General features: G+C 46.6%; 1 protein-coding gene across 5 annotated transcripts in view; it reads left to right on the top strand.

Annotated features, from left to right (window-relative positions):
• Positions 1-3,435: 3,435 nt before the first annotated feature.
• Positions 3,436-6,002, top strand: part of PPFIBP1 (PPFIB scaffold protein 1) — a 204,603-nt gene continuing 202,036 nt past the window's right edge. For 4 of the 5 annotated variants that reach the window (XM_075551936.1, XM_075551934.1, XM_075551935.1 and 1 more), the window contains exon 1: positions 3,436-3,593. The gene's annotated coding sequence lies outside the window, so the exon portion shown is untranslated. The remainder of the gene's footprint in view (positions 3,594-6,002) is intronic. The other variant, XM_075551933.1, reaches the window with a different exon arrangement.

Here is a 6,002-nt window from a genome sequence, read left to right as displayed (position 1 = left end):
ACACCACCTAACTTACAATAAAATTTTATTTTAAAAGTTGTGAAGAAACGGAATGAAAGATTATGGATATTTTTCACGTACTTTTTGGGGTCCCCTTATATACATGCCCATCGAATGTCGGTCGTTGTTATTAGGGATTGTAGTCAGTTCTGACTCATAGTTACCCGATGTACAACAGTCCAAAACACTGCCTGGTTCTGCACATCTTCACAATTGTTATATTTGAGCACGTGTTGCAGCCACTGCGCCAATCCGTCCCGCTCAACTTCTACCTTACCAAGCATGATGGTCCTTTTCCAGGGGTTGATCTCTCCTGGTAACGAAGTCAAACACTGCTGTACCATACCCTGTTGAATTTTAAAGTGTTGATCTGAAATGTAACCCCCACCCACCCAATCTATAGTAAAAAATTGTTGAAGAAGAAGAAAAGGAATTTAGGGGAGTGAGAAGTGAGAGAATGATCCATCATCTGTAGCCGTATGTTTTTATTGAACTCTTTCCTTGTATTAAGTGTAGGGGAGACCTACACTTAAGAGGCATCGTCTTAAGCATGGAGCGTGTGCTTAATGGTTTGGATGACAGGAAGTGTGTACAAGCAGCCATACATGTTAGGTGCCACCAGACTGGTACCAAATCATAGCAACCACATGCACAACAGAATAAACATTGCCTGGCTCTGCACTGTCCTCACAGCTTTTAAGTTTGGACCCATTATTGGAGTCAGTGTGTCAACCCCTTTTATCGAGAGTCTTCCCTTTTTTCCTTTTTGCCGGTCTCCATTTTACCAAGCATGAGATCCTTTTCCAGGGACTGGTCTTTTCTGGTGGCATAGAGGCTACATGTTGGACTGCTAACTGCAAGGTTGGCAGTTCAAAACCAGCAGCTGCTCTTCAGAAGGAAGATGAGGCTTTCTACAGCCATAATGAGTTACAGTCTCAGAAATTCACAGGGACAGTTGTATTCTGCCCCATAGGGTCTCCATAAGTCAGAAACGACTCGATGGCAGTGAGTTTCGTGTGGTTGGTCCTTTCTGATAATATGTTTCCTGTTTGTGAGATGAAGTTTTACCATCCTTGCTTCTAATGAGCATTCTGGCTGTATTTCTTCCAAGACAGATTTGTGTGAATCTTCTGACAATCCATATTTTTTGTCAACACTGTGATTCCAATGCAGCAGTTCTTCTGTGTTCTTCCTTATGTGTTGTTTAGATATATAAAAACCATATATTACCCCCTCTGTACCATCTGAAGAATTCTTACAATAAACCTTGTTTTGAATATTATCAGCCCCATTTTAAAGAGTAGATAACTGAGGTTCTGGATGGTGTAGGGACTTGCCCAAGGTGATAAACACAACAAGAAAGTGGCAGAGCTACGCTAAGGACCCAAACCCCCTTTCTTTCCCTCCAGCATACAGTTTGCGCTTGGAATGCAGCAGGGACTTTACCCAGGCTTTGAGAGCAAGATGGCATTATCACAAGGAGAGTGGAGACTCCAGTCGATCAAGAGGTCAGAAACAATTCTGGAGCAGTGAGAAGATCTGTTTGATGACAGCAGAGAGTTTGAAGTGGGGGACAATGTGGGAAAGGTAAATAGAGGCCAAATTAAAACCACTACCACGAGATGATTCCACCTCATAGAGCACCTATAGGATTGAGTAGAACTTCTCTCTAGGCTTTTCAAGACTCTCAATCCTTATGGGAGCAGAAAGCCTCATCTTTCTCTGATGGGGTGGTGGGTTTGAACTGCTGACCTTGTGACTAACAGTCCAATGCTTAACCTACTGGGCCACTAGGACTCTTTAGAGTGCAGATTAGGGAGTTTTAACTGGCTAGCTAAGCCATGCAGACAAAGAGGCACTTGAATTACAGGTCCAGAAGCATGCTGGTAAAACCAAAGATTATTTTAGAAAACTCACCTGCTATTGGTGCAGAGAAACAAACTTGAAGCTCCGGTAGAAGGAAGCCCATGACTAGTTAGAGGGTAGGACTAGTATAGGTGTGACAGGAAGCACGAGAGAAATAAAATAGAGTAAGGTCTGTGAGTCTAGGGATTGAAAACCTTGGTTTAGCACTATGGCATTGCATTTGAAGCATGTGATAGTTTACACCCAGTACTGCAGGTACCGAAAGTAAAATGGCTTTGGAATCAAATAGACCTTGGTTTCCTTTCTAGTTCTAGAAGATCTGTGACAATTTACTTATGAAATCTTGTGGCGCCTCATTAGTTAAATCGGACTAATAGCCCTCGCTGTAGAGGATGATTGTGAGGATAGAATGAGACACTATGGGACGGTGCATCGCTACAACTTTTGCAGAATCGTGAAATATATGGCATGCTGCCAAGAGTCAAAAAACAGAAACCCCCAAACCAAAAGAAAGGCAGTAATTCTCTATACTTCAGTGTGCAGGCAGATAGCATGCTACCTGCATCTCATATAATGAAGGCCGTGTGTCACGAGTAGTTCTACCTTGTTTCAGGTATTAGGTAAATTGAGAGAGCCATCTTTGAGAATCTTTCTATTCTGTTAACGGCGGGGGATTATTCAGGATGATGTCCATAAGGGATAAATGTTGGTTAATTCTTTGATAGTTCAGCCATTGCAATTGGTTCCATTAAAAAGTCAGTATTCTTTTGTGGTTTGTGGAACTCAGTTGTGAGATTTCCTCCTTTCAGTTGTGATAAATCGGGCTCCCCCCGCCCCACCGCCCCTTATCTGAGAGATTCAATTTCACTTCCCTGGAAGCTTTTGTGAAGTGTGGTTTTCACTACTAAAAGCAAAAGCAGCCGCATGGCTGGTTGATAACGCCAATTCAGAGCTGGGCTGGCGTTTCTAGGATTCTCTCCCAAATCTTTCCAGAGTGCGCGTTTGAAGTTCGAAATTCCTTGTCCCAGGGAACACCCCGCAGCCCTCAGATGAAAGGGGCGCAGGGGCGGGGCATTTTCTTGTATTTGCATCCCTTCAAGTTAGTCATTTTCTGCACGACGCGCGCCGCTGGACGCGTTGCTTGCCCGTGACACGGAGGCGATTGTTTTTCCTTAACAAGGGGGCTTGGAGAGGTTGGTTTCGTTTCGGGGTAAAGTAAATACACCAAGTACAGCTTACGAGGCAAGCCGCAAGGGACTCCCCAAGCCTCTATCTCCTCTCCCGCGAGCTAGCCGGAAAGGCAGCATTTTTCCTTTCTTTTCTCTGCCATCACCACCCACTGGCAGCCCCAGGCTGGCTCCGCGAGGAATGTACAAGCCGAGTTGGCTCCGTTGAGTGACGGTCCCCGCGCCCAATCAGCGGGAGCGCAGGCCCCGCCAGCCCCGCCCCCTGCCGCCCGCTGTTTGGCTGATCCCGGCGCGGGGGCGGGGCGAAGGCGGTCGCGGGAGGGGGAGGCACCTGGGACGGGGAGTGATGTCAGCTCCCGGCTGGGCGTCCGCTGGGGCTCCTGACACGGTGTAGGGCGAGGCGGCGGGGCACGGCTGGAGCGGGACGGGGCAGGGACCGGGCTCGGGGCACGCGCGGCCGGGCCAGCGTGGCGGGACGTGGAACTCCCCGCGCCGGCGACCCAGAACTTTGGGAAGTAGCGCCGGCAGCTCTTACCTCAGGTAAGGCAGGGGCTTCGGCTGCGCCCGGGAGGGGAAGTGGCACCGTTGTGCGGTTGCTGCGGGCTGTTGCAGATGCTCCGCCTCCTCCTCCCTGGGCCGATCGCCTTTCCCCACTCCCGTTTCCCTGAGGAAAAGCACTTTTCAGGGAGGAGGCAGGGCGCAGCGCACGGGGCTGAGAACCAGTGTTGGCGTGAAAAATATCTCCAGGATCGGGCACCGAAAGTCTCTCCTGTGTCTTGAGACCCCCCTGCCCGCGATTGATATCCCTGGTCTTCCCAGAACACCGGAGAACCGAGTCACCGGAGTGTGTGTGTGGTGTGTGTGTGTGTGAGTGGGCCGAGGGTTATTTGAAAAATGCCACAACAATTTGTGAATCAGTCACTCCAAAGGGATTCTTTTTGAGAGAGAGAGAGAGAGAGAGAGAGAGAGAGAGAGAGAGAGAGAGAGAGAGAGAGAGAAAGTTTTGTTCACATGTAGTTCCCCTGTGGTCTATTACACAGTGATTTAAATGAATTCATATCCACGTGTAAAAATCCACTTATTCAGCCCAGGCAGAAAAGGAGAAATTCACTGGGGATGTATTAATTATGAACGATGGGAAACCCGTCTCTTGGGGGCACACTTCTTAAACGCCACCGCTTCAGATCTTGGCGACTCTTCATTCTTAGCCCAGAATGCCCCTCAGCTGCCAATTTTGTGGTCCGAGTGGGTTAGGGAGGCGGCCGAGGGGCTCTGGGCTGTTTCCTGTGACTAACTGGAGCCGAAGATAGGACTGACTGGGTTAGCTTCCGGGGATCCTCCTGAGAGAAGAAGGTTTCCACAGGGAAATGTGCTGGAAGGTGTGGCATACAAACGCTTCATTAGCGCAGCGTCAATTTTCCAGCATGTTGGACCCAAACAAATCCTTCCTTTCAGTAAGGACTGCAAACAGTAACAGAAAAAGAACTTGTTATGAAAGTCCAGGTTTGGTACTTCAGGAAAGCAGTGGCCCCTCTAAAGGACAAATAGGATTTTTTGAGAAACGGAAGGATGTAATTTTGATTCTTTTTCATTTTGTATTTCAAACTCTTTCTTCTATTTTCCTATTTGGAGGTTTTGTGTGTTCAGGTCACTAAATGATTGTAATTGGCTTTCTGGGGGGAAAAAACCAGCCCCACCACAAAAGCACAGTTAGCCTCACATGCTGATTCAGAAGCTTTATCCAGTCAGTGCTTAAAGCCCTTTTATTTAACTAGGAGCAGGGGCTGAGACTGCTTTCTGGGCACTTCCTGGCTGAGGTGATTTGGGTGTGGACGTCTTTGTGAGTTAAAAGCTGCATGCTAGGGGTCTGAATGTAAGGCATTTCCAGGAGATGGGGCCCGGAAAGTAGTCACAACATTGCGTCTCTTAAGCCCTCAGTGGAAGGCGAGCTTTCTGAATTAGGAAGAAGTGTTTCTGTTTTACAGCTGTTTATAGACTACCTGAGTCTGTATTGTTCTTTGGTTCCCGGAAAAAAAAAATCTATACATCTATATCTATAATAGCTCAACATCATCAAAGAGTAGGCTTTTTGAAGAGAAGACACACTTTCCTGCAAAGAGTAGAACATTTTAATTTTGGTTTGCATTTCAGGCTAAGAACTAATGGCTCTGAAATGATGCCAGAATGGCTCTGAAATGATCCACTTATGGTTTTATAGGAAGTGTGGGAAACACTGTTTTCCATCGTATTTTTTCTGTAGGAAAGAATAAGGTGGTGTGGAATACCTCTGGACTTCTGTGAGCTCACTAGAACTTTTGCTGGTGTCATTAGTGCTTAAACAATAGCCTGTGATATTGAGCGGTACTGCTGCAAAAATCGGGCAGTCAAATAAAGGATATATTTGGTTATGCTCATGTACCCAACGAAGGCTTTCATGTTCTTTTAAATAAACTAGCCCTAATTTAGGAGCCTGAATATAGCAAAGCTTTAAATTTCCCTCACATTGTGGGTATTACAGTGACTTTACATATTCAATGCCAACTAAGAAGCATCATGGTGGAATGGGCTTCGAGTTGAGCTGCTAACTACAAGGCCAGCAGTTCGAAACCACCACCCGCTCCATGGGAGACAGAGGAGGCGTCCTACTGCCAGAAAGATTTACAGTATTGGAAACCTGCTGGGACAGTTCTGCTCTCTCCTGTAAGGTCACTATGAGTTGGAATTGACTTGATAGTAGTAAGTGAGAATATGAATCAGTATTTCTCTTCTTGTGATTTGTGAAGCAGATGCCATCTAGTGAGAATAAAACTCAAAAGACGTTTGAGTTCTTGAGAAAGGCGGGATCGGGTTTTGGCAAATTCCCTTTGACTAGCTACTGTCATTTCCTGGTAGCTGCTGTGAAAATTAGGATAATCTGGCCTTTATGGTCAGCTTGAAATCTAGGACACT

Source organism: Tenrec ecaudatus, chromosome 6 (assembly GCF_050624435.1).
Source record: "Tenrec ecaudatus isolate mTenEca1 chromosome 6, mTenEca1.hap1, whole genome shotgun sequence".
Classification (NCBI taxonomy): domain Eukaryota; kingdom Metazoa; phylum Chordata; class Mammalia; order Afrosoricida; family Tenrecidae; genus Tenrec; species Tenrec ecaudatus.
Note: the sequence above shows the minus strand (reverse complement) of the source record. Positions and strands in the feature narration are given on the sequence as shown.